At 32.8% G+C, this 12,060-nt stretch overlaps 1 pseudogene; it reads right to left on the minus strand.

The window, feature by feature from the left end:
- Positions 1-1,553: 1,553 nt before the first annotated feature.
- LOC111641978 lies at positions 1,554-5,625 on the minus strand (annotated as a pseudogene).
- Between the last annotated feature and the right edge of the window lie 6,435 nt (positions 5,626-12,060).

The following is a 12,060-nucleotide window of genomic DNA, read 5'->3' on the forward strand; positions in this document are numbered from 1 at the left end:
CAATAGGGCCCACTCGCGATAGGAGTGGGCCGTATGAGTTAAAGAATGGATCCTTTAAGAAAAAGGAACATTACACTGAGACTAATACTACTCATAAGAGCTTTTCATTTAGCACCTCAATCTAAAAATAATTTTTGCTAGGCCATGAAGGCAGGTAGAACTTCTACCCTTATATACAGTCGACCCCTATAACACTGTTGATATTCCGTTTTATATGAATTCCATGTTGTACGAGTCACTTAGATTTTACAAATACGTGAGCCGTTCATAGCCAGGCACACGTATTTGTAAAATCAAAGTGACTCGTACAACATGGAATTCATATAAAACAGAATAATCAACAGTGTTATAGGGGGGTCGACTGTATATATATAAAATCCTTTTCCTTTTTTTTTCTTTTCCTGTAAACTACGCTTCCGCTAATATAAAAACTTGTCCAATTTGTAACTCGTGTCCTACTTTGTCCTATTTATATTTTTTTCACGAAAAATTTCAAAATAACTCAACCGAAAATGGTTGTTGATCTGTATTAACTGTATTACAGTTATATTTTTCTGTGTTTGTGAGACTACAGAACATAAACTGTAAGAATATAAAAGGTGAAACCTCCTTAAGCCGGAAATTTGTGAAAGCCGAAAAATTAAAGCTATTATTGTTAAATTTTTCATATAATATAGCCTGTAGGAGACAGAACTTGCTAGACATGAATGGAATGCATTGTTTTTGATTCTGAAATCGGCACTAAATCAAAAACTTCGCTAAATCGAAGTGCCTCGGATACTAAAGGACTCTAATACTTATCAAGGCGTTATATCGAGGTTTTATTGTTTTCTACAGTTTGATCAAAATGTCGCTTACCAAACGAGGGTGATCATTATTCTTATTGTTTCGAGTGTAATAAAGACCGGAACTCATCATGATGTGGGCTTGTTTTCATTCAGGAGACTGAATGCTTTCTTCAATTTCTCTAGGATTTGCCAACAGCTTAATGTGAATGCTCAGGAGGAGCTGAGTTGCAATGATGGAATTCCTGTGCTGCTACTCCCTGTTGTATTGTAATTATCCTCACATAATCAAACAAACTCCACTCGATGTTTAGGGTCAGCATGATTACTTCCACTCGTTATTCCATTTGAAACGTTAAGAACAGTAAAGGGAGACAAAAGGTTCGCTTTATGACTGCTTTTCAATTAAGGCGTAATCCAGGTATATTTGTATTCTGTATGGGAGAGTGTGTGTATATTTGGCAAGTGATCTTTTAGCCACAGCGTATATTAAATAGCGAAATAAAATTAAAACAAGTATGTAAAATTATTTTATTCTTTTATTTTCTTCAAGAAAACATTATAATTTCACTTCTTTTACACTTTGTACAGTAGACCCCCCATAACACTGTAAATAATTCCGTGTTATATGAATTCCATGTCGTACGAGTCACTTAGATTTTACTAATACGTGAGCCGTTCACAGCCTGGCACACGTATTTGTAAAATCTAAGTGACTCGTACAACATGGAATTCATATAACACGGAATTATCTAGTGTTATAGGGGAGTCTACTGTACTCGTAGGAATTTTCTTTAACACCCGCACTTAATTTATCTTCGTTGCGCTTTAATTTCATTTATGAATTAATTTTTTTTGCAGAATTCATAGAAAAGTAATTGAAAAAAAAAACTATTATTTTTTCTTTAATTTTTTGCTCGATTTTGCAATGTAAGAATTGTAAAATAATCTTGAAAAGAGTAGTACGTAGGTGAGATAAACTGTCAAGGCTACTTTGACAGCATTATCAGGGAATTCACATGCATGCCCTTGCAATTTCGTATGAATGGCCCAGTAACACACAAAACTTCCAGTTATCATCTGGATTAACTGCAATGAGGTTATGGACATGGCGATATTTCGGGGTATTTTTATATCCAGTGCCGACAGCGTGTAGTATGTATACATGAATGAGTGAACGAAATAATTCATGACGCAAAACCAGTAGGTCACTGCCACTAAATTACCAAGGGTATACCAGCACATTATGAGAGTCATAACGTGATGATACCAGTGCAAGAATATCAATTTTCTCTTTCTTAAAACGATAAGGAGTGTGTCGCCAAATTCTAACACCTTAGACACTGCAAATAACCACCCCCAGAACACGGTAGGTTGTATCCCTCTTCCGTATTCGCTGTTACAGACGGAAAATGTGAATCCAAATTCGCTGAGGATGTGTATAAGTCCTGGTGTCATTCTAATTGTTCCTGCGATACTGAATAGTGCCAATAGCGTGTTCCATACTATTAAAGGAGTCTTCAATTCCAAAGCTGGACGATTCTTCATGAAACGTTGAAGACTGAAGATGACAGTAACGTAGAGGATGGACCAGTAAATTGAATGATGCCAACAATTCTGCATCCATCTCAACCTGTTGTCCTTATCGACGATCTTTTCGAATTCGAATGGTTCGAGTAGAGTTGAAGCGTTCAACATAACTTGAGCCATTTTGAATACCTAAAAGTTAAATAATTTCAATTATTCGTATAATAAAAAGAAATAATTAATTTAAGCGTCAGAACTTCCTTAATTAAAACTGACCCATCATTGGCAGAACAATTAAGTTATCTGTGTTTACTGGTATTAACCAGTAAACACGTATAACTTAATTGATCGCGGGTTTGCGCCTTAGCACTGGGGAGTTTCCGGGTTTTCTTCATATGTCTAACACCTAAATAGAGACTAGTTTCCCTGTAGGAAGTCCAGGTTGACATCTCCTTGACAGATAGAGGATTTTTTTTAACTCTTTTCGCCCGATAGATAAAGGATAGTTTCCCATAGATAGTCCATATTGATCACCTAAATAAGTGCTCGTTGCCCATAGAAAGTTCACCCGGGTTCACCCTTGACAGATAGGTAAGGTTTTCCATAGATAGTTTTCCCGGATGGTACCATTTTTCAGATGTTATTCCTCTTAAAACAGTTGAATATACAAGGTACACAAATCCATCCGCGCTGTTACAACCAGCATATATATGAAATGATCTCGAGTTATTGGGATTATCGGGCTCCTTCTATCTAATTTAATATCAAAAATTTTTGCCAATCATTATCATTTATTTGAGAACAATAACCTACTTGAATCTAACAATAACCTGCTTTTTCACTGTCTAACGATTTGTGTCGTTAGACAGTGGAAAAAAAAGTGTTTTGATATTTAAATAAAGTCACATAAAACTCCTTTATTTTCGCAGTTATCTCTTATCTTACCTAAATCAAACGTAGCGCTAAATTGAAGTAACGCAGGCAATGAGAATTATGCGTAATGACGAGGTGTACAAAATCTTAGTGTTGAATGGTTTCGTAATAAGAATATCGTTCTCGATTCAATTTAGTGATTCACAGATACGAGAGGATTCGCCCACAGACATTCATTTTGTAAAGCGCTATATCGAGGTATGGCTTTAAAAAGGGGCATTCTTAGTGAACAGAAAAAGATCTCAACGTCAAAGCGATTTTATTACTTTCTTACTTCTACCTTATTATAAAGTATTATTTCCTGTTTGCTCGGGTCAATGTTTTCTGCAAACCCGTTATAGCGTAGTGAACGTTACAATGTAGGTAACATTAAATAGGCTATTGCAAACTCGTAGAATACTTTTATTTTCATTTCCCTCATCTATCTATGTCCATTTATAAAACTATTATTCATTCAGAAGTGTGTGTCATGCTATTTTTTTCCTGTCTTCCCGATAGCGTGCATTGAAATGCCTCGTACGCATGAACTCGTGAATTATCACCTCGCCTAACAGCAACACTTGCAACGCAGGGGATTATAAAAGTCACGTGACGAATTTGCATAAGGAAGAGGATACGGAAGTTTTTGCTAGGTGACATCACCTGACATTAAGTGTGTATTCCGTCCATAATTTCATACAATTGAACCTAACGTATCCTATATCACACGTGTACTGTAATGTCAAACCTCTGAACAATGGCCACTGACGAAAATATATAATAGTTCGAAGATGTTCGTTGTTTGCAGGTTTATTTTTCGCTCATTTTTTGTACAACATTTCCGAAAAATGGCCGCCGTTAACGGGTGGCCGCTATTGCAGATTCGACTGTATCTTCTAAAGTACGTCAGTATCAAATTATTCGTAGTTAAATATATAAATTATTCGAATAATAAATGAATTGCCTTATTTCGAGTTATAATTACGAAAAGGTCATCTTAATTTTGATGAATTTCATCACATTTAACAATGACATTGTTCGACTTAATTTTAAGTACATCTAACCTTCAATTTTCCGTTTTTAATTGCAGAATGTTTGTAGAAAAGAATACCTACAAGGAATATATGTACTGTACGGAATAAGCGTAGAAAGAAATATTCGTTTTTTAATTGTAGAATATCTAAGAAAGGAATATTTGCAGGAATATCAGCAAGAGGTATCTATAGAAAGGAATATCAGCAAGGGATAATTGTAGAAAGGAATATCAGCAAGGGATAATTGTAGAAAGGAATATCAGAAAGGGATAATTGTAGAAAGGAATATCAGCAAGGGATAATTGTAGAAAGGAATATCAGCAAGGGATAATTGTAGAAAGGAATATCAGAAAGGGATAATTGTAGAAAGGAATATCAGCAAGGGACAATTGTAGAAAGGAATATCAGCAAGGGATAATTGTAGAAAGGAATATCAGCAAGGGATAATTGTAGAATGGAATATCAGCAAGGGACAATTGTAGAAAGGAATATCAGCAAGGGATAATTGTAGAAAGGAATATCAGCGAGGGATAATTGTAGAAAGGAATATCAGCAAGGGATAATTGTAGAAAGGAATATCAGCAAGGGATAATTGTAGAAAGGAATATCAGCAAGGGATAATTGTAGAAAGGAATACTCGCCTTTTAATTGCAAAATATTTAAAGAAAGGAAGAAAATGAAGGGATGAGAGAGAGATGATAAGAAATCTTAGGATTTAGGGGGTGCACAGGATGCAGTTGCACACTCCTGAGAGTGCTTCTAGAGTACAGCTGGGTACCTCACGTAGTAAAATATTTTGTAAGTCCTAATCTTTTTTTTCTGAACCTCCTCTAAAGATTTCTCGATTTCTTATTACCATTATATTCTGTACTCAGATCTGTACATTAAATTAATACTAAATGATATTAAACATTACTATTTTAAATAATTTTCTTTAAAAATTATACTGAAAAATGTCCTAATTATTCATTAAAATGATATTTTATTTAGAAGAAAAGATCATCTTTGTCTATCTGAATTTAGACTTTAGAAATTTCCCAAATAGAAAGTTAAAAGTAAAAAAATGCCATATAATTATAAATAAAACTAATTAAAAAGGAATTAAAATTAGAAAAACCAGTTGTAAAAGTACTCTTTTTCTTAAAATTTTAAAGAGAAAAATAAACAAATTTTTTGAATATTTTATAAGTTAATTATTTAAATAAAATTCGTGGAAATATCGATATCGATTTTAAATGAATAATAGAAAAATACAAGGTAAACAATAGACAGGAAAGATTTTACTTACAAAGCGTCACAGATCAAGTCAGCACGAGAAATACACTGGAAAGTGGACAATGCACGACTATTTCAATGCATTGTTGAGCAATATTCGTCTCCTTCGAGAAGAATATGTTGAAAAAACACCAATAACATTTAGAGATAATTTTATATTCTGCAAATGAGAATTTAAGTAGGTGTTGAGAAGCAGAACGAGGTCAGTTAAAATTACCTTCTTTTAACGAAACTAGCATTTACTGTGTGAGATTCAACTGTGAATATTATCACTATCGTCTGTCAAAGTATTAAAAAAACATTAAAAATATTTTTTTGTATAACTGACCCATATTTTTTATTAATATTCTAATTTATTATTTATTATTTTCTTTATATCGTGCGTAATTTTTGTGTTATACTATTTTGTATGTAATTTTTCAGTCATTAATAAAAGGTAATGTTTTGAAGTTAATAAAGTGATATAAGCTTGTATGTATAGTAATAATAACACTCTTATTATTATTATTGTGTTGGGTTTAGTGGATTATACTCGGTTTACACCAGTGGCTGTGTACTATACCGGACCAGAGTCAAGGCAGAGCAACCAAAACAAAACTAAGATTAAATGTGTGTGTCAGTGTCTGTATTCAGGAATTTCCTAACAATATGGCATGTATTCAATATAGTAGCCTTCTGTAGTGTGATGTATGTATTTCTATTCAATTGTAATGCTCCCAGGCTTTTGTGTAGTGTGTGTGGTATCACACCTGTACAGGAGAGAACAACAGGTACTATAAGCACCCTATCCATCCTCCACAGATGCCTTATTTCCTGGGCGAGTTCTGTGTACTTGCTAATGTTTTCAGCGCATGTGTTTTGTACATTGTGAGTATTTGGAATGGCTATGTCTATAATGTATGTGATTTTATTGTGTTTGTCAATGAGTGTGATGTCTGATCTGTTGTGGTAAATTGTTTTATCTGTGATTATGGCTGTTGTAGTACATTTTGTGCGTGTTGTTTTCCAATACTGTCTGTGGAATGTATTTGTAGTATGGTTCGTGGATGTCTAATAATTTGTGTTTGTTTGCAAGCTCTTGGTGTATTATATTTGCTACTTGATTATGTCTGTGTAAATAATCTGTCTGTGCCAAGAAGCTTGCACCCAGATTGTAATGGCATGATGTGACATTTTCTGCTTGTGTCATTTGTGAGTGTTGTATCTTTGAGTATGTGTTTTCTGTAGTTTTTAGTATTTATGACCTGATTATTATTATTATTATTATTACTATACATAGAAGCTTCTATCATTTTATTACAGGTCTCTAAGTAATATATAAATATGTATTCGATAATTTTTACTTTTCCGGCTGTTATATATAACATATGGAAAGTGTAGCGCTCGGTCAAAAAATGACCCCTCCCAAAATTTTTACATTTTTGGACTCAGGACATCTTGAAATTGCGAGATATACAAAAGATTCGAGGTTTTTTTTCTATATGTGTGTATGTTAGACTGTGTGTGTGGGGGGCATGATTTTGTTCACCCTGTTTGAAGCCTAATAATTTCTGTGGTCAGAGTGGTCAGAATCGGAGTCAGATGGCTTAACACAAGATTTAATTAAGCGCCAAAGTGGTTGAACTAAATTGTGTCCCCATATACATTCTAACATCTTAGGCGAGAACATCTTAATGGGTTTTACTATACTATTAGAAAATGACAAAAAAGCTTACTTTGAGGGTAGAGACAAGTTTTATTTAATTATTATTATTTTTTTTAATTTTGAACACTAATAACGAGTAAAATATTCATTAAGAGATATAATACATGACCACTTTTATGTCTTTACCCTATCGTCTTTTAATTAAGAACCAAAATTTAATAGTATTAATGCCCCTTTATACGCGAGCTACAGTGCCACATTTCGTCTCTTAAACTTTACCCATTCTCAAATATTGTTTAATATCTCTAAACAGAAAATAAAGAAATTAAACAAATTAGACGCCAACGCACACACTCGCGCAAATTTTTCCCCTTTTATTGACTTTTTTTTAAGGGTTCGGGAGGTCTCCAAACGTGTAGATTTGCAAAAGATACTTGGAGGGTCAAAATTGACACGGTTCCAATACTTTTCCTTTTTATATACAATACAAGTTGGGAAGTAAAAAGGAGTCAGAGTCAGAGAATTTTTTGACGTCTCCGACTCCGGCTAAAACACCAAAACTTCACGACTCCGACTCCACTGCCCTGCTTTATTAGCTTCATAACCTTACCTTTTATCAACGACTGAAAAATACCAATAATAATAGTATTATTATTATTACTACTACTATACTATACATACTATATATTACTATAAAAATATAATAATAATAATAATATATAATAGTAATATAAATCTAATATAAACAGTTCTTTATATTCTTCCCTATTGTCCTCACTACAACGTCCCTATGCTTGTTAGAAGCTCTTTATATTTTCCCCATTATACTGACAATAAAGTCCCTGTGCTTGATAAGAGCTCTTTATATTCTTTCCCATTATACTGACAACAAAGTCCATGTGCTTGCTAAAACCTGTTTATATGCTCGAACATTGTCTTGACTATAAAATCTAAAACTGGAAGACACAGCACAATACTAGTGGAATAGTGATTACTTTATACAATACATACGATATTTCATCTTTCTCTAATGAAAAGCTTTATAAAAAAATTGATATATACATTATTTACTAAGTAGTAGAAAATTCAGGAAGAAACTTTACACGAAACTGAGTAAGAGAAAATTAAAACTCAAGAGAACTTCTAATGGTTCCACTTTTTTCTATCATAAATTTTAATTGAACTTATTAATAAATAAATATTAAATTCTTCCTTAAAGAAGAATCTTATTATAAAACATTCTTTGTGAGAATCTTGCAATGCAGTAGTAAGAGTAAAGAAAGTAAAATATTGTTTAAGGAAGATAAAATAAATCTAATAAATTAAGTACATTTAAAATTGCATTAATTCTAATAATATCCTATGTTTCTTAATAGAAATAAATTGTTTCCTTATCGTTCTTCTTGACTAGGTACTGATAAATTTGGTAAAAATATATGTATTATTTTTTTAAAAATTAAATAGTAACTTTGAATTTTCATGACGAAATGTTAATTTTTTTACAATTATTTTAGTTTTTTCGGAAAAAAATTATAACTTTTTACGCAGATTACATTTCAATTTTTTTTTATCTTATAATTTCGCATAAATATTTGCCCAAATATCCTAAAATTTTCTCTATAAATTGCTTGAATAGCTTGATTTTTTTTATAAATAATTTACCTGGATACCTTTAATTTCTGTTTTTTTTTTCAAGAAACGTGTTTTTAGAGATAAAACATGTGATTTACATTGACAATAAACAACCTTAAACCACTACAAAAAACCCCACCTTTTGTGACCTAATTAAAATCGTTAATTACGAATTGTCGTAAGTACTTTCACATAAAATCATTGTCATTAATTGAAATTACGTGTCTTCTAAATGAACTTTGAACTATAAAAAAACACCCTCAATCTCAACATCAGTGCTTAGTATTTTATGTATTTCTCCATTAAATTCCATTGAATATCACATAAAATAAAAATTAATTTTAATCTAATAGATATATAATAGGGTGGTCCAAAAATCAGTTAACCCTGTTTGTTTTTGAAGAATCGGACGGTGATACAGATTTTTTTTTACGCAATTTGTGAAAGTGTGTCAAAGCATTGTAATTTATGTATTAAACACGAGGTTTGAGAGTTTTTGCGACCATTAAAAAATATAAAAAATAACCAGTGACATGAGGCCCTTAAAAAAGTGAGACCCCCAATAATTCCCATGTATTTGCATGCTTTAATGTGGTCGTGATTAAGCAGGAAATATTTTACTACGAACAATGTTTGTAAGTAAAGCAAGTGTTAATTAACACTTAAATAAGGGCCAATTTCTCGTATACAGTCCTTTCAGGAAGTACATCACCCTTCTTTACCTTATACAATTACTCCAATTATAATGGAAATGAACTATTCCTTGGATTTGTTTCACCAACACACAGCTTCGTATCCTTACCCTATTTACTTTTTCGTGTGGTATTTATTAATATTCTAAAGGAAAGCGCAAGGTATATAAATATATACTAAGGATTTATAATTCTAATGCTTGGAAAAGTAGTTTTTCTTGCCCTTGCAATACTTATTTTTGGAAAAAATTAGTCATAATGGCATTGAGTAGTAATGTGTTTTCTAGGAAAGATTATAAAAGGTACATTTCTGTCTTATTTAAATACTTTATTACTCGTAAATAGTACAAGTCCGTAGTAGAAAGACATGTTCTAAACTCAGTGTACGATTCTGGTCCAAAAGTGTACAGTTCGTTCCCCTGAGATAATTACACTAATTAGGTACTGTACTTGCGCATGAATTATATGACCAAGAAAATACACGTAAACAATAGAATATAAAGTCGTTTTAAAACTTGGGAACCTGATGGAAAAACTTTCGCAACCCTGGATCATCCTTATGGATACTTAGTGATTGTACAAAAACTGAATCAAAACGAGTAATTATTTATGTGACATCGTCACAATTGGGCTGCGATTTTTAATTATACAGTGGGTGATCGGTTAACGAACACTTTCGCGAAAGACTTTCGCGAAAGACTGTGGAGTGTTCGTTATCCGATCATGTGTTCGGACAACGAACACATGATCGGATAACGAACACTCCACAGAACAAACACAAGAAGAAGCGAAGTAAAATAATGAATACCGATTGGTCTTCCTTTGTCTTCGGGCAACAATTCGAAACTTTTCGGAGTGTGGGAGACGTCGACATCGACGCTCAACCGGTATATACCGATCGGATAGTATTCTTCCAAACTTTGAAACTCTTCCTTGTAATTCCAGCCTTTTATTTTTCTGACAAAACAATTCTTTTATGCATTCGCGAGACTGTCGCGTAGGCACTCATTAAGTTTTGCGTCTGTTTTTCTTTTCGAAAGGTGAGAATATAATAGCAAAGGTAGAGAGAGAACAGAAGATGCCTAATGTTGCTGGGCAGTATGGCGTGAACAGGTCTACAGTAAGCCGCAGTTCAATCTTATCTAAGAAAAATACTGTATAATTAAAAAGACTCAAGCAGCTAAAGGAGTAACAAAAATCACATCTGAGAAATAAAGAACATCGAAGAGTTCATAATGGAACCTGAAACGGATCTGACGACAGAAGAACAACAAGAACTCTTGAATGAATACAGTAGAGCATCGATTATCCGACTCAATTGGGGACTCAGGTTGGTCGGATAACTGAAAATTCGGATAACCGAAAAGAATGAAAAAAAATACATTATTAGTATAGTATTCGCATTTTCACCGGATGCTTGCCCTCTGGTGTTTAAAAACAAAACTATTCTATCTGGGTCGTTTGATTCATTCTTGTGTATTATCAGCAGTAAAGATGAAAAGCGATAGAAAAAGCAACGCTTACTGTTGGTTCCAAATTGCAATTTCAAAGCCTTACGAGAGCCTGATATAAGTTTACGTCTATTCCCACACGAAAAACGGGAAAAACAGATGATTATTCGGAAATTGATCGGTTATATTTATGAGCTCTGAATTATGAAAGAGTGGATTATACTGTTAATTAAGAATTGGCAGTTTCCCGATTGTCCAGCTTTCACGAACAAGTTACGCTGTCAATTTTAAAACATATTGTTAAAGTTTAAAATGCCAGTAATTTTGTGTGGGTCACAGGGCCGGATTTAAGCATTTCGAAGCCCTAAACCGAACTCTGTAAGGCTCTTTACCAACCCTACACAATTTTAGAAGTCAATCATAAAAACAAAAGAATTAAATCAGACTATGACTCTGATTTAATATGGATAATGGAAGAAAAAGACATGAGGTTTCACTAGTCTTCTGTTTTATAACTAAGTTTAATTAAATTCTTATACCCATTCCATTAAAAAAATTTTTTTTAAATTGATTTTATCAATTTTTTTAAAAAAGATCTTATGGTAATTCTTAGAAAAAAAATTAATGAAATACTACACAAAATAAACAGTGAAGTATGTTTTGTTGGTTTGTAAAAGAATGCTTATTACAAAATTTGACTACAATTTTCTTTTTTGTACAAATGTTTGAGGTCCCTCGAAAGTCGAGGCATTTTACTTGTAAATCCGGCCCTGATGGGACAATGTCAAAGCTGATGTTTTTTTTAACACAAAGGGTACAGGTATGTATAGAACGATCTCCCTCACTTGTTTCGATACCACATAATGACGTAACAATAATTGTTCTTCTTCTATAAAATTTCTCGATAAACAGCTACAGGCAGCATTATATCGGACAGTAATATATGATTAATTTTACATTACTAGTTACAAGCAACCCAGATAAAGTAGCCAGTTTGTAAAAATGCAGCGCCCTCTATAGTTCATGAAAAACGCGAATATTAGTATATCCCATGTAATTAGTATATTAGTATATCGCTATTAACCTACTTCGCATTGAATTTTCATC

Source organism: Centruroides sculpturatus, unplaced genomic scaffold, assembly GCF_000671375.1.
Source record: "Centruroides sculpturatus isolate CEXI.00-Female unplaced genomic scaffold, Cexi_2.0 scaffold113, whole genome shotgun sequence".
Lineage (NCBI taxonomy): Eukaryota > Metazoa > Arthropoda > Arachnida > Scorpiones > Buthidae > Centruroides > Centruroides sculpturatus.